General features: G+C 37.4%; 1 long non-coding RNA gene across 1 annotated transcript in view; it reads left to right on the forward strand.

The window, feature by feature from the left end:
- LOC110570544 overlaps positions 1-14,082 on the forward strand; it is a 47,600-nt gene extending 33,518 nt beyond the window's left edge. The window contains exon 3 of the long non-coding RNA XR_002479732.1: positions 14,037-14,082. This is a non-coding gene — a long non-coding RNA (uncharacterized LOC110570544). The remainder of the gene's footprint in view (positions 1-14,036) is intronic.
- Positions 14,083-14,325: the final 243 nt, after the last annotated feature.

Below are 14,325 nucleotides of genomic sequence, written 5' to 3' on the forward strand. Positions count from 1 at the left end.
TAGGAGCTTGGGGAGAGGTGCTGCCGGGACCATGGCAGATAACACGAGGGCACCTCTTGCACAGCTTGCTTGCAGCCCCACCAGCCACTGATCCCAGATGTACCATTTCCATCTGATGGGATGCTGCAGGCCCACCCAGCCTTATGATTTGGTGGATCTGGGAGAACTCACTTGTGATGGACATACAAGTCCCGTATACTCCCTCACATCTTTTCCATGAGAGAAGAATCCCCTAATTCACTTGTAGTTGGGTCTCTGCTATTAGCAATTGAATATAATTTCTAGCTGACAAAGACTGGATGTTGTACAACATTGCTATTCAAACTGTATTGTGTAAGCTACTGTCAGTCCACAAACTGCTCTCTGTTGCAATTAAATCAGAAGCTAGCACCAGAATCTAGACCAATTTCTTTACTACACACAATCTAATTCAACTGGACATTTTTCTTCTTTTTGGGGGGGTGTGAGATGTTCTCAGCAAAGGGAGCGGTATGTTGATTACATTGCGGTATAAGCTCTTTATCTCGTAATGGACTGGTATTGACCATAATGGACCAGTAGTGAGTAGTTTGGACACTGACACCTCACATAGGACTCATTGAAGACTAACGTCTCCCAAAGTGTACTTTTGAGACAGATGCACTGGGATATAAACAACAATTCCTTCCTTTAATTGTTGATTCTGTTTTGAAATTTAAACCTGTGATTATTGATTGGAGCTACTGCTAAGTCTTTTAAGCCATCTCTTAACTACTTTACTCTCCTGGTCTTGGATTCAGGATAGTAAAAACTTATTACACAAGACTTGGCTTCACAGACTTTTGTAATCACAGCAGTGCCTGACATGTTGTTCACTTCAAAGCAGAATAAAAACCTTTCATTATGTGCTTCTTTGTATGCCATTTGTCTATCAAACTTTGCTGTACCGCAAAGCAACTGTTTTACACATAGATTCTTATTCAGTTTCAGAGTGGATGTGGAGTTAAATGGTTTACCAATACATGTAGTACGTGCTGAATGTATGCTAGCTATTATCATTAGCTGAACAAACTTGGGTTTGTTCACTATTATTCAACTCGCCGACTGCACCCCACACCCCACCCTAGATCCCACTGTGTTTCTCAGAAGATGTTTTGTATGGGTAGCAATAAATAGACAAAGATGAGTAAACCTCTAAGCACAGTCTTTATAAATGCTAGAATTTCATAGTTAAGCCCCAACTGGACCACTACAGCTCTAACTTAATCTGTAGGAAATCATGGAATAAAAACCAATAGCCGCTCACTGCTCTAGATCCCATCACTCTAAACTTCCTAGTGAAGTTAAAAAATGCTCTACTCCAAGATCATGTTATCCTTGGGAAGCATTTTATTCTGACTGTATGCACAGTCATTAGAAATTCTGGGGTAAAAACCTTTCCTCGCAAATGATTGAAGGGTATAATTCTCAGTATCCTTGTAGTCTAAGGAGGACAGCGCCTGACAATAATGGCAAGGATAATGCTTTTTTTTTTTTTTTTTAAGATTTTATTTCTTTATTTGAGGGAGAAAGAGAGAACAGAGAGAGAGAGAGCACAGGAGAGGTGGGGGAGAGGCAGACTACCCCGCTGAGCAGGGAGCCCGATGAGGGACTCAATCCCAGGACCCTGAGATCATGACCTGAGCTGAAGGCAGACGCTTAACCGACTGAGCCACCCAGGTGCCCCAAGGATAATGCTTTTTAACTACAGAACTTGATTTCCTTAGCCTGACTTTCAAGGAAATGTATTCTTTGAAGGAACTCTATGGCTGATCAAGTAGAAGACATTTCTGCTAAATCATCTGCAAATCAGCGGAGGATGCTAATGTAAAGAGGGACAATAGCTAGAATTTTTCCACTTTTGAACAAAAACTGTGACCACTGGGCATGACTAGGTTAGGAATAATGGGAATTTATATGAGAAGATATTCTCTTGAAAAACGACCCACCACCACCTTCCTTCCTTCCAAAGCACTAAGGTCATAAGTAAAGAGTGAAAAGAGCAGAAGAACAAGAATGGCACCCTAAGGAACTAGGTTATTAAGTGCGAGAGACAGCTTGGAAGTTTCAAAGGAGCCAAGGAGATCAAGAATTTGGAAGATGAGAGAAAGGAAGGGAGGGAAATAGGGAAAAAGAGTGGAAGGGTTGGCAAGAAAGAGAGAGGGGGAGGCAAAGGAGGGAGAGAGGGAGATCCCATCTTTGATCTATCTTTTGTTTTCTTTGCCCAGTTGTCTGCCCCTGCAACTATTCTCAATATTTTCCCCTTTGCTTCCTTCTCTCCTTTCACATGGTAAATGCAATTACCTCAATTTATCTGTACTCTTAAAAAGGGAAGCAAGACAAGATCAAACCAGTAAAGTCTCCACCAAGTTGTGGACTTGTTGACAACTTCTTTTTATCTCCTCTACTCCTGAGGTTTGGCGTCCTATTTGTCTTTGAGAAGGGTGATAAGTGAAATTGAGGGAGGGGAAGGAAAGACGCATTTCATTTGGTGAGTGCTCAATGACTAAATATTCATGTAAATCCATTAACTTATAACTGATTCAATGTCATGTATATGAAGTAATTCACATTGAATCCAGCTGAAACTGATTTTGCTCTTCACTATGCTTCTTGAATAATCTTCTTTCTTGCCTTCTCAGCATTGCTAGTTAAATTTTCTTCTCTGACTCTCATTGCTTAAGATTTTATCTTTCTGTCATGTTCTTACCTTAGCTCTCTGTTTATTGTAACAAAAGCTGCCACTTTTTTCTTTAGCTGTTTTCTTTAGCAGAGGAAGGAAAAGAATCCATTTTTTTTTTTTAAAGACAACAAATGTTTACTATAGATGTAGTGAAAATGCAATGCTTATATTTAGGTTGAAGTTAAAAGGTGCCTGGAAAAAGATCAGCAACTGAAAACATTCACTGTATTTAATGCATCTTTGTGTGTGAGTGGTGGGGGGCTGGGTGCTAAAAAACAATGCTTAACGCTGTCATCAGGGAGACAAACATACAGAATTAGATTTTTAGAGCTAGAGAAACATAGAAAAAGATTTTTTACTTGATCTCTTTGTTCAATAGATAAAAAAGCTGAAGGAAAGAAAAGGCAAGTGAATTACTATGCATCTGAGAAAATTACTCTTTCAGATGCACTAGAAAATGTGAAATTTTATATTATCCTACTACATTTCATATAGTGGATATTATGAATGGTGTCTTAAAAGGTAACTTTCAGTTAAAAATATGTAACTTGTGGGCACCTGTGTGGCTCATTCGTTAAGCGTCTGCCTTGGGCTCAGGTCATGATCCCAGAGTCGCAGGATCAATCTTTCATCTCCCTCATCGGGCTCCCTGCTCAGCGGGGAGTCTGCTTCTCCCTCTAACCCTCCCCCTTCTCGTGCTCTCTCTCACTTTCTCTCTCTCAAATAAATAAATAAAGTCTTCAAAAAAAAAAAGTGTAACTTGCAAAGATTTGTTATCTTAAACTCGATTTTTGAATGTTACTGGAATTAGTTTGTTAGGGCTGCCATAAGAAAGTACAGACTAGGTGACTCAAACTATAGTAATTTATTTTCTCCAAGTCCTGGAGGCTAGAAGTCCAAGATCAAGGTGCTGGCAGGGTTGGTTTCTTCTGAGGCCTCTCTCCTTGGCTGGTAGAAGGCCATCTTCTTTCTATGTCCTCACATGGTCTTCCTTCTGTATCTGTGTCCTAATCTCTTATAAAGATAGGTCATATTGGATTAGGAGCCACCCTAATGATCCCATTTAACCTTAATTACCTCTTTAAAGACCTTATGTCCAAATAGTTACCTTCTGAGATACTGAGGGTTAGGACTTCAACATATTAATTTGATGGTGGTGGTGGTGGGGGACCCAATTCAGCACATAAGAATACTTACGCCATTTTTTTGGGGGGGGGGTCTGGGGACACATTTATAAAAGCATCAGGCAAATCTACAAGAAGATAGACTATATGTAATAGATAACAAGATTTATAAGTAATTTACACCAATCTTTTTAGACGTGCAGTGACAAAATGAAGCAGGACTGGATAAAATGTTGAGAAAAGTTAAAAGAAGAAACAAGTGAACTGTGATGGAAATAAATAGGAGAGAGAGAGAGAGAGAGAGAGAATGAATAGTAAAGAAAAACAGAAGATTAAAAAAAGGTAAGACTATAGAAAGTGACCAGGAAATAGAGCAGCTTTGTTTGTCCATTCATGTCTCTGTTTTTCTAACAGTGATGTTGGAAGTGTTCCATGTGGTTCAATTTATTTTATTAATAAAATCTGATGATTTAAGACATAAGAAATAGGGAATGGAAAAATATTGTATTTTCCCAGCCAAACCAAATCCACCCCTTGACTCTTATTTTCGGAGGTTGGCCCCCCATAGACGTTACTTTTGCCAACTGCTGGTATCATAGAAACCACCAAAACCTCAGATTAAAAAAAAAAAAAAGCTCTAATGATTTTAAATTAGTAAAAATTCAAGTTTGAAAACTAAATATCTTTTTGAATTACTATATGGGTGTAGACTACTTACATTTCCAGCCTTACTATGTATTTAGGATAACATTCACTGGACCCAAATTTTTTTTTTAATTTAAGTAGTAGGAAGATTGATCAAAGCAAAAGTTCTAAGGTATAAAAAGCACAAAATAAGCACATCCCTTCATCTAAATTTTGGACTGAAAATACCCCACCATAACGTAGAAATAATGTGTGAGGTAATTTTTCATGCTTGACACAAACTTTTAGTATAAGATTCTCCTACAAGGAACTTCTAAAGAATAGAAATAGTCACAAAGCAGCTTATGCAAGTACCATATAACTAATCCATGAAAAATTTAGTTCCACTCAGGCATTTAGAAGATAAATGTTATCCATGTCCATATATTTAAATTTTTCAGCCAAAAATATTTTAACCATATAACTTTACAGCACACAGAAAATAAAAATACACATAAAAGTGAAAAATGTGTTTTGCTATAAATCTGCCACTGATATGATATGAGTGTGCAATTAAATGGGCCATGCTGGAGAGAGGCAAGATTGGCTACTGGGTGGTTGCCAGTGATATACTTTGACCCTTCCCGGCCTCATGTGTTCCTGATCAGGCAGCCGGGGCTCTGGCAAATCCAGGCCAGGCAAGCGGAAAACAGAACAGCTCTTACTTTCAGTGATGGGGTTCAGAGAGAATGGGGCATAGGACACATACTTGATCTGCTGCTAAATATTTCATTTCAAAGCTGAACCCTAAATTGTAGCATAGAATTAGATGACTTTTAGGGGAATTATTTTCCAGTGTTTGTCTTCCTCGTTTATTCTGACATTCACAGTGGCATTTTATGATGGTGTAGTGTAGTAAGGAGCACTAAATTGAAAGAAAAAAAAGCTAACCAGGTGTGGCTAACTGGGTGACCCTGGCTAATCAATTAGTCACTCTAGGCCTCAGTTTCCTTGTCTAGAAAATTAAATGATTGGTCTGGATGAGTAGAGATTGTATGGAGTGACCCTTAAGTAAATCTGGTTTGCAAATGTGTTTTCGGCCTTCACAGTATCATAAGATGTGTTAACTTAGTAACCAATATCAAAAAAGCAGGAGATTTCACTAAAATACAGATTTCTGGTTTCTCTTGAAAACTTAGAATGTCTGGTAACTTAGGGCCCACAGCTTTATGTTGGTGTGGAGTGCAGCAGACCCTTTTTGTTATAATTGGGAATGTTCTCTTGAGGTTGCTCCAGCTGCCAGCCAGAAGACCCAGTCGACTTGCTACATTTATTTACTTTAGCTGCCTGACCTTTTTAGACATTTTAGTTTTTCATCCTTTGTCTACAGCAATGGTTTCTAAATGTGTCTTACAAAACCCTAGTTCTTAGAGGAAACTCATGAGGAATCAAGAGGACATGGATGGGGGACCAACTTCTCTCTTCAATCAGAGTTCAGTTTTTATTTGTGTCATATATTAGGATCTAAAGTGACCTCCGGGGCCCAGACTTTTAATCTTCTAAAATTTCTTCTGTTCTTGCATAATAATTGAATATCAGTTGGGCACATGTGGGTTTAGAATAAACACTCTACTCCCAGCCTTCTTTGCATCTAGGTGTGGCTGATTGCCAGCCTCCTTTGTGTCTGGGAATGGCCACGTGACTGACTTCTGCCCAGTGGTACAGGGCCAGAAGTGATGTGTGCAATATTCAGGTTGTACCTGAAGTAAGAATTTGGTGATGATCAATTTTGATCATGTGGACAAAGTATCACACTAGTGATGGCAGGACAACATGATAGATGGATCCTCAGTCCCTAGATGACTTCATAGACCAGAGTAATCCTACCAGCAATGTTTGCCTAAGTCTGCAATGTTACATGAGAGAAAAATTAACTTTCATCCTGGGTAAGCCAATGTTAATCTGGGTCTGTATTACATAGTTCTAAAACTGTATCTCAGTTAAAACAACCTCTGAGATTCTTTCAAGCTCCAAGATTCTCTGATTATTTTGCCCCTGGTTGATTTTGAATTTAAATATGTTTGAGTAATTTTAACTGAAAAAAGACAAATCATTGTTCTTAAACTTTTTGAATTACTTCCTCGAATGCTTTTTTTTTTTACTGAGTGGAATTTAAATAAATTTATTTTCAGTCATGCACATGATTATATTTTTATGAAATCATTATGCAAAAATGCCAGTGACCTAATGTATGTTGAATAGGGAGTGTATGTTCTATTTCCTCCTAAATGATCAAATGTTATGGACACCCTTTGCAGTTCCGTTTCATCCAGAAAATGATTTTATCCCAAAGGAGTGGAGTCAAATGTGCAAAATAAATGATGTGAGTTTGTTCTGTTTAGCTATGTAGATGGCTTGAGAAGAAAAAGATAAAGTTACTTAACTGCCCGAGAGAGGTCTTTGAGGTAGGCCGTTTCAGGCTCAATTTAAAATCTGGTGATCATGGTCCCTAAAACTTGTACTGCTATAACTGTTGTTATAAAGAAACAGAGAATTTCATTCTTTGAAGTCTGAGGAAACAAATTTTCTATGGCAATGAATTTAATTTAATTTTATTTTAAGAATAATGGGGATGACTAATGTAGCTCATCATTTTGAATACATGTCCTGCCTAAGAAAATTCATGCATTTTTCTCAAGATCAGAAAAGAAATCCACGAAAAACCAACCTTGGATGTCATTCAAAGGGTGCCTTGGAAATGATGTTTTTAGTAAGTTTAGCATCCATCCCCCTCCCTGCCCAAAAACCTGTTAACATAATATTCATAAGATCCTGGAAAAATCTTAAATCCTAAAATTTGGAACTAAGAGCACCCACCAATAGAGACGATAAGGTTAGAGGTGGTTTTGATGTTAGGACAGACATGTGCTTCATCTTTGGAAAATCAAATCCGTCATGATGTTTACAGGAATTGAAGTGATATAAGTATCTCATGACAATAAACTACTCCTTGAACATAAACAATTTTTTTTTAGATCAATAGGTCATCATAAATAAAGTTATAGCTATTTTGTCTTAAGGACTTAATTAAGTTTTCAAATGTCCCTAATTTGCTCACTTTAAAATTTGGCTTAATAAAGTATAGGAAACCAATCTCATAATAGTTGGGCAGAGCAAAACAGTCATTTTTAAGGTGGGAATTATCTAAAAACACATCATTACATGTATAGAATTAAAGGAGGAACCTATTTTCTGTGTGGGTCAGATCAGAATATTTGGAACTAAGAGTTATTTTAAAGGCATTAAATAACTTCTTTGGGGTGCCTGGGTGGCTCAGTCGGTTAAGTATCTGCCTTCAACTCAGGTCATGATCCCAGGGCCCTGGGATTGAGCTCCTGCTCAGTGGGGAGTCTGCTTCTCCCTCTACCTTTGCCCCTCTCCCTGCTTGTGCTCTCTTGCTTGCTTGCTCTCCCCGCCCCCGTCTCAAATAAATAAAATCTTAAAAAAAAGAGAACATTTTAAAATCTTCAAAAAAAACGACAACAACTTCTTTGTGCCCAGTGGCCAGAAAGACATTAGACTTCTTTTTTTGGTTGTACTTCAAAATTGAGTATGTACTCTCAAGATTTGTTGAAGAAAACCTTAGTCAGAAAATGAAATAATTGATGAAAAAGCAATGTCTCTCAGGAAAGTTTATGAATAAACAGCTGGGTCTTTTGGTTTTATTCTGAAATAAATGTATTTAACTGTGAACTCTCCTTTCTTATAATATGCAACAGTGATCTTGAGAGCCGTTTAGTCTTGGATGTTTACATGTCATCTATGCTAACATCCTGAAATTTCTACTATATTTCTACGTATATGAATGTAAAAGGAAAGGAACCTTCTTATACTAAAACAACAGTGATTTGGGTTCTAGTTTGGTATTTATTTTTAACTTCGGTAGGTCCCTTAGCTTCTCCCTACCTCAGTTTTGCCACCCAAACAATGGAGATATATGCTTTCCTAATTATTGCCAGGGGCTGTTGTCATGAGAAACACATGGTCATCTTACATCAAAAAATGCCATCAAATAACCAGGTGGCTCCTTTGAGCAAACATTGGAATAGATGCTCTTTTATAAAATAAGATGCTCTATTCTGAATGTAATTAAATATTGAAGCCTGTGGCAGCCATGAGAAAGAGCCTCTCAGAGCTCCTGTTGCAGAGGGTGTAATTAACTGATGGTCCCAGCCACTGTGCTCTAAATATATTACCGCATTCACGTGGAAGCCATACTTACCATGGGCTATTTCAAGTCTGTGACTGAACAATGGTAGAAATACTAAGACAGGGCCATTCCTGGGAGAGAAAGGATTCCTCTGGTGGGAGACTTTTCTCAAGGACTTCCCAGCAACCTCGCTGCACTTTCTTAGAATTGCACTGCAGTCTAAGATGCTTCCTATCCAACCTTCCATTCTTCCCCCTTCCCTTCATGGGGGTCAGCTTCTATCATGGTCTGACAGGTCGTCCAGCCTCCTTTGGCTCCTTGCCTTATCTTTCCTCACAGGTATTTCCTCCAGTAAATCTCTCATGACTAATCCTATCTGGATGTCTGATTTTACACAATCCCTGTTTGAAGAAGGATCCCTTGGAGATTGAATGGTGACATTTTTCTGTGATTTTGTAATTTGGTAGCTAAGTTTCCCATCAGTCTGTAGTATCCATTTACATGAGGCTAAGCAATAACTTATTTTATACCATGTTACAACACAGACATTTCCAACCATTAAATTTTTTCTTTATGAATATAGGAATGGATTGTAAGAAACACATTGGGTGCTTTTTATGATACTATTTCAAAAGAACTTGAGTAACTATCCTCTTAATAATAATGGTACCATGCAAACAAAGGAAACATGCATACATGACATGGTTTTGAGTCATTGTGATTCTTTCTCTTATTTTTCCCAAAACACCTATCAAAATAGCAAAATCAAAGCCAATGGAAAGTATTTTTATTTCTTCATAACAAAGATATAATTATTAGACCAGCTCTCATGAACAAAGTAAAGTGGAAATTTAAGGATAATTCAGGCACAAGTTCTGTTTTCACTGAATTAACAGAAAAATTGTGACTGCTAAACAAAACTACTTTCAGCCTTTTTGTATTCCTAGTTTTTATATACTTAATCATACTGTACTTAAAATTTTATATTATTTTTAGGTTTATCATAAGTATATTTTTCTATTGCTTCTTAATCATTCTCATAAAAATTACATAATAATCCAAAAAGAGGATGCATCATGTCTTACATAGTCTATTCTATTGAATTTTTAGATTGCTTCTGATTTTTTACTGCTGAAAATAAGGCTGCTTTGTGTAGTTTTATAAATCTCTCACATTTAGAATTGCTTGTATAAGATGAGTTCCTAAGGGTTATACCCATTAAGATTATTCATTAATCGTTTCAAAAACAATTGGACCAATTTAAACTTAAATTACATGGCATTATTCTTTTCACCATACCTTGCTAAACTGCTAGCATTACCTTCTATTAGAAAGCAAAATCTCCCAATCATTTTACATGGAAAGAGGATATTTTTGCTGAAGTGTGGCTAAAATTGCCTGTATGTTTACTATAGAGTACTATTTTTACACTTTTGTGAACTATTTTTTCTTTTCCTGTACACATTTATATATTGTTTTCCTTTTTTGTATCAGTCATTAGCTAAAAAAGAAATTACTCTTGGTCTGTTGTATTGGCATGAAGTTATTTCCCCCCGATGGCTGTATCCTTCTTTTTATTTCTTTGTGATTTGCCTTATCCATCTGTTCAGATAGCATCTTTTGAGCGCTTAAGTTTTGTTAGGCTCAGTGCTGGGAGCTGAGGATACAGTTTTGAACAAAGATAGACCAATCCCTACTCTCTTGTCACCTCCAGAGTATATTAGGAAAAACACAAAATTAAACAAGCAGTTATCAAAAACATACGATACGGGAAGCTATTGGCATTCTTTGTAGTCCATCTAACTCAGTTTTGAGGGATCAAGGAAATGCAGTTGGGTGAAGGAATGAGAATGGGTGATGATCAGCAGATGAGACTGGAGTGGGCAGAAGGAGGCAAAGTGGGACTTAGACCACGTTAAGGAGTTTGGCTTTTGGGGGGGGGGGCGTGCAGAGGGAGAGAGAGAGAATCTCAAGTGGTCTCCATGCTTGATCTCACGACCCTGAGATCATGACCTGAGCTGAAATCAAAAGTCAGATGCTTAACCAACTGAGTTTGGCTTTTATCACAAGGATTAAGGGAGATAATTTAATGGTTGTTTAGCAGGAGAAAAAAAAAATGATGATATTTATTTTAGAAAGATTATTTTGGCTACTATTTGGAGAATAGCCAAAAGGAGAACAAGCCTGGAGACAGATCTGGCGGAGTAACCCAGGTGACAGTCAATGATGTCCTGGATGGGCATTGTGTCTGTGGATACATTCCAGAAATATTTAGGGGATGGAGTCCAAACGACCTGCGGATGAAATGTGGACAGCAAAGGGAGGTGGCAGATTCGCAGGCTTCTAGAAGACTTGAGTAACTGAAGGGGGGGTGCCATTTTCTGCAGGAACAAGTTGAGCAGAAAGGTTTCAGCTATAGATTTTTAAAGCCATATTTGCATGTAGCATTCTTGGCAATTTGTTATTATATAAAGATTAATTAATTCCTTGTCATCTTTATTTTAAGTAAATAACATTGAATTTCTTGTGGCCTTAGTTAAATAGGGATTTTTAAGTTACTTTAGGAGAGAATTTCTGGTCAATCTAAATGATATTATAATAAATAATAATCTCATTATTCATTGGGATTCCCCAGACTGATGAGAAACTTCTGGGTCTAATTACATAATTCTAGCAAACCTGAAGTGAGGTTCAAGATTTAGTTGATAATAAACACAAAGATTTTTTTTTCCGTTTAAAAAAATTTTAATTCCAGTGTAGTTAACATACAGTGTTATATTGTTTCAGGTGTACAATATAGTGATTCAACAGTGCTACACATTACTCAGTGCTCATCATGTGTTCTCTTAATCCCCTTCAGCCATCCCCCACCCACCTCCCCTCTGGTAACCATCGTTTGTTCTCTATAGTTAAGAGGCTGTTTTTGGCTTGTCTCTTTTTTTCTTTGTTCATTTGTTTTGTTCCTTAAATTCCACATATGAGTGAAATTATATATTTGTCTTTCTCTGACTGACTTATTTCACTCAGCATTATACTGTCTAGATCCATCCATGTTGTTGCAAATGGCAAGACTTCATTCTTTTTTACGGCCAAGTAATGCTCCAGTGTGTGTGTGTGTGTGTGTGTGTGTGTGTGTATTCATATATATATATATTCATCTATCAATGGACACTTGGGCTGCTTCCATGATTTGGCTATTGTAAATAATGCTGCAATCAACATGGGATACATATATCTTTTTGAATTAGTGTAAGACAAAGATGTTTTAAAGTAACCAGCAATTACTTATTATCTCCAAAGAATACACATAAAGATCCAGAGACAATTTAAAATTTCGCCAGTTTGAAACATCTTCACTATCTTTTACACACAGTAACTCCTAGCAGGTAAATGAATTTATGGCCTATTCTTACACATCTTTAGAATTGGGTGAGAAGTCTGGGGCGCCTGGGTGGCTCAGATGGTTAAGCGTCAGCCTTCAGCTCAGTTCATGATCCCAGGGTCCTGGGATTGAGCCCCACATGGGGCTCCTGGCTCAGCGGGGAGCCTGCTTCTCCCTCTCCGTCTGCCTCTCCCCCCTGCTCATGCTCTCTCTTTCTCTCTGTATCTCTGTGTCTCAGATGAATAAATAAAATCTTTAAAAAAAAGAAGAAGAATTGGGTGAGAAGTGTTTATGGATGTAGGAGATGTTAGCCTCTTTCTTGGAGGGGAGAAAGCTACTTTCCCAGAGGGGATGCTTTCCTCCATTTCCTGGAGGAGGGAAAGTAAGTGCAAACAGCAAAGGGCTTGGGTAATCCTCAAAAGTATGGCAAACAAAATAAGATATAAATGATCTTGGCAAAAGGTCCTGGGACACATAACTTATTATAGTTATACACTAGTGTCTTTTGGGCTTACCTACAAGCACTAAAAAAGTTGTTTGCTAAACAGTGGTTGAGAATATTTCTTGTACTTTTTAACTTTCTTAATGGATCATTTGGAAGCTAAATAAATTCCTATTGAGAGTATCACGTTCTCAGGTATACTAGACTCGAGCATAATGTATGCTTCTGAAACTCTAAACCCCAACGGTGGTAAAATAGCACACACTCCCTCTTTTTCTCTCTCTGTAATCAGGTAGTCTTGAGGAATACTGCTACAGTTTAATTTTGTGTCCTGCAAACTTCCATACCAATTAATAACCTAATGGTACTCAGTCTGTGCTTTCATAAAAGCAAACAAATGGCTTTGGAAAGGACTTAGAGCATGTCAGTGAATGTGGATAAATGGCAGGGTCCTTATTACCTAACCAGAGCCCATAGTAAAACATTTCTCAAAAGTATTATTTGGTCTATGCTGTCAAAACTAGAGGAGACTCACATACAACATATTTGTTTTCCATCACATGGACAGCCCAAATGGCTGGCTGGCTAAAGTAATTATGTGACTTGCACATTCAGTTTGAAGGCTGCTTAATCAAACCAGCAATCATCCCTCTATGATAGGGAATTTAAAGTTGTATTTATTAATCTGATTTCATATGAAGTATGGAATAAATAATGAAATAAACATATGAAGAAATACATATATATATACATATGTGTATATATATATATATATATACACATTTATCAACTTATTTCTAAACCCTAAGGCTCTTTGAGCTAAAGCTCTTCTTTGCTTTCTGTTTACTGCTGAAACACAGCAACAATGGATTTTCCCTTTTTTTTTTTTCTTTTCAACTTCACTCGATTCAATAGGCAATAGGCAATAAGCCACAGGCAAGACATTCTGCAGGGTATAGTGAAGTCTTCCAACATGGTTCAAAATTGGTTTCCAATATTTGGAACAAAATTTGTCCCTAGTTGTTCCTTGATGATAAGGTAATTGTGAATAGTATTCCCACTTCTTTAGCCAAATGATTTGTTCAATATGTTTCGGCGGATTAGGGTGTGGTGGGGAAGAACTTTGTCTCATGTGCAATTGGCTCTTGTTGAATTAGTTTTTAATTTAGCAATGCAACCAATTTGATCTTTCTGGAATTTTGCAACTTTATATTCCTTCAGGGCCTAAACTGAAAAAGCACACTATTTTGGTGACCTTCTGGAAAGTGAATCTCACCAACTTTGCAGCTGGAATCCTGATAGTATCATTAATATTTTGAAATTTCTAAATTTAAGTATGTGCATCCAAACAATTATCCTTCCAGCCTCCATGTACATTATTTCATAATACTGTAAATTGTAAATCCTATGGAAAAGGAGCTTTCAGCATGTCAGGTAGTTCATATAGGGAACGGACATATTGTTGAGAAATACAAGCCTGAGATCATTGTGCACTTGAGAGCTTACCAACTGAATCAAGACAAGACAAAATCTCTCTCTCTCTCTCTTTTTAGTGAATACTACTGAGAATTCTGGAATCCAAGAGAAAGGATATGTGAAGAAGAGCAAGAAGAGTTTCTTTTTCTATTTTTGGATTAGCAGAACAAAAATTTGAAACACATGAAATTTAATTTTGGCATTGCCTCACCTTACTTTCCATACTTCACTCCTGCCATTTGGCCTCAATTCTTAGAACTGCTGTACCCCACTAAGTGCTCCACGGCAAACTCTTAACATCTGGCCCTCCCCCCATGGCTCTATATGCCATGGTTACCTGCCTCCCATAATCCAGTCAAAACTCCC

This window comes from Neomonachus schauinslandi, chromosome 5, assembly GCF_002201575.2.
Source record: "Neomonachus schauinslandi chromosome 5, ASM220157v2, whole genome shotgun sequence".
Taxonomy (NCBI): domain Eukaryota; kingdom Metazoa; phylum Chordata; class Mammalia; order Carnivora; family Phocidae; genus Neomonachus; species Neomonachus schauinslandi.